At 54.0% G+C, this 2231-nt stretch overlaps 1 long non-coding RNA gene across 5 annotated transcripts in view; it reads left to right on the forward strand.

Moving 5' to 3' along the window:
* Positions 1-2010, forward strand: part of LOC146588561 (uncharacterized) — a 4763-nt gene extending 2753 nt beyond the window's left edge. For 2 of the 5 annotated variants that reach the window (XR_014897404.1, XR_014897408.1), the window contains 3 exons: positions 243-1238; positions 1333-1385; positions 1484-2010. This is a non-coding gene — a long non-coding RNA (uncharacterized LOC146588561). Of the gene's footprint in view, positions 1-242; positions 1253-1332; positions 1386-1483 lie in introns of all 5 variants that reach the window. The other 3 variants (XR_014897407.1, XR_014897406.1, XR_014897405.1) reach the window with 3 other exon arrangements.
* The last annotated feature ends 221 nt before the right edge of the window (positions 2011-2231 follow it).

Consider the following 2231-nt stretch of genomic DNA (forward strand, 5'->3'; position numbering starts at 1 on the left):
ATACCACTCTATTTCCTTTCAGTGTGCCTCACACCCTCCCAACTACCCTCTACTCCCTTCAGAACCCCTGGGTTCTCCTGTTGTGCTCCAGACCTCTGTACCCCAGTCCCATCAGGACCCATCCTTTTCCACTTTGGTGTGCCCTGGTGCCCACTGTGTGCTRTCTCTTCCCCTCAAGACTCCCGCATTTGCCCCGTTGACTTGCGTGCTTCACCTTAGTGCATGTTTTTCTGTGCTTGCAGGTTTTTGCACAAAGTTGTGGAGAAGAGATGTTGAGTGCTGGCAAGAGTCTGAGCAGGTGAGAGGGAGCTTGTTGGGTCAGAGGTTTGTGTGATGGGTAGTGTTGGGTTGCCTCTTGGTGCTGTCTCTTGATCTGCATTTTTAGGTACCATAGGGGCCTTTCCCAGTTATGCCCGAGGAGGTCAGGTGAGCGGCTTGGTGTCGGGCATCGTGGAGTCGGTGAGCACGGCCTGGCCACAGAATAATTTTGTTATTTTGTTTTTTTCTTTCTCCAGGTGCTGTGAGTCTGTCCACTCCAATGCTGGAGTTTAGAACAGTGCGGTGCAGGTGGGCAGAGCACCCGTGGTGCTTTGGAGGAGGGTGCTCCTGTGGATGAGGCTGGAGCTGGCTGCTTGCCCTGTGGTTTGGCAGGTGATAAAGGCAAACGTGGGGACTGAAAGATCAGAGAGGATATGGATGCCCTTGAGGATCAACAGTGACCCGCAGCAGTGCAAAAGCTAAGCTGAAGGGCAAAGTTGGGGTGTTTTGGCTGTGTGCACGTTTGTGTGCGTGCTGGCATAGTGTAGTATGGAGGGCAAGGTGAATGTTGAGGTGAGAGGAAGCAGAGCCTAGTGTAGGGCTGTTGTCTTGTTGGCGCTGTCCCCATTGCCCACCGCTGTTCTGGTTTTATAGGTGTGTGGCACGCCTCAGCATGGCAGCCCATAGCCTGGTGGTCAGGGTGGGCAAGCACAGCAGGTAAGTGTTATAGTGAGGTATGGTTGCGGATGGGGTGTGGTTTTTGGCATCACCTCCAGGTGTAGTCTTTTCTCTGATTTTGCAGGAAGTTGTGGAGAGGAGAAGGTGAGTGACAACAAGAAGGCTGAGCAGGCGAGAGGGGGCGCTTGTCAGGCTGGAGTTCCCCTGCACGGTCAGGTAATGCCAGGCTGCTGCTTGGTAATATCTTTTTTTCTTTTTCAGGTACTGCGTGGGCTTTTTTCAGAAATGTCTGAGTGTTTGAGGTGAGGTAGAACGGGTGAGCATAATGGTGTCAGTTCTAGAGCTAAGTTAGCACTGCCTAGCAGAAAAGTACTTTTGTTGTCTCGGTTTTTCCAGGTGCCATGGGTGTCATCACAGCCACAATGGAGTATGGAATTGGTGTGCTGCAGGTGAGTGGAGCAGCAAGAGTGGTTCGGGGGAGGGTGCTCTTGTAGAAGAGACTGGAGCTGATTGGCACAGGATGACCATTTCTGCTCTGGTTTGGCAGCTGATGAAGGTGAACGTGGCGACCAAAGGAAGATCAGAGGACGCGACTGTCATTGAGGATGCCTCCTGAGGACAGATCGTGACTCACGGCATTCGAAAAGCTAAGCTGAGGGACAAAGGGTGTGTGTGTGTGTACATGTGCACACTGACATGCAGTGTAGTATAGAAGGCTCCTCAGGATGAGTGCTGTGTGTGAGGTAGAGGTGGTGGGGTGTGCATGGTAGCAAGTGAGGGTGTGCTAGGCAGGGCAGCTCCAGCCTGYGTGTGTGTCCCTGTGTAGTCTCTGCGTTGCAGCTGTGTTATCTTTTGCTCAGGTGTTGGTGTTGCTTTTGTTCTTTGCACGCAAGGAGCAGGGTGCAGACTATGCAGCAGTAGCGTGGTAGGCATCCGTTGTCTTTTGCCTGGCGTGACTCATCAGCATCATGCCCATGGCTTGTGTCTTGTTCTGCGCCGTTGTTACGAAGGTGGATAGAGGGTGCCCAAAGAAGGTGTTGGCAGCCAAGAGAGCTGAGCTGCGAGGAGTTTCCTGCGCGTGCCCCAGGTGGGCTTCTATTTCGCAGGCTGGCTGCGAAAGCTCTTCGGGGTAGGGTTAGGACGGAGAGAAGGGGAGGAGCTGGAGGCGCTGTTGGCGTTGGGGTGGCTAGGGGCTGTCCAGAGAAGGCGTTTGGTGCCAAGAGGGCTGCCCTGGGCGAAGTTTCTGCCGTGCAGCAGAGGTGGCGCCTGCCTCCGAGCCGCGTCGTGCAAAAATC

Source organism: Rhea americana, unplaced genomic scaffold (assembly GCF_003343005.1).
Source record: "Rhea americana isolate MKP2758 unplaced genomic scaffold, rheAme1 scaffold_507, whole genome shotgun sequence".
Classification (NCBI taxonomy): domain Eukaryota; kingdom Metazoa; phylum Chordata; class Aves; order Rheiformes; family Rheidae; genus Rhea; species Rhea americana.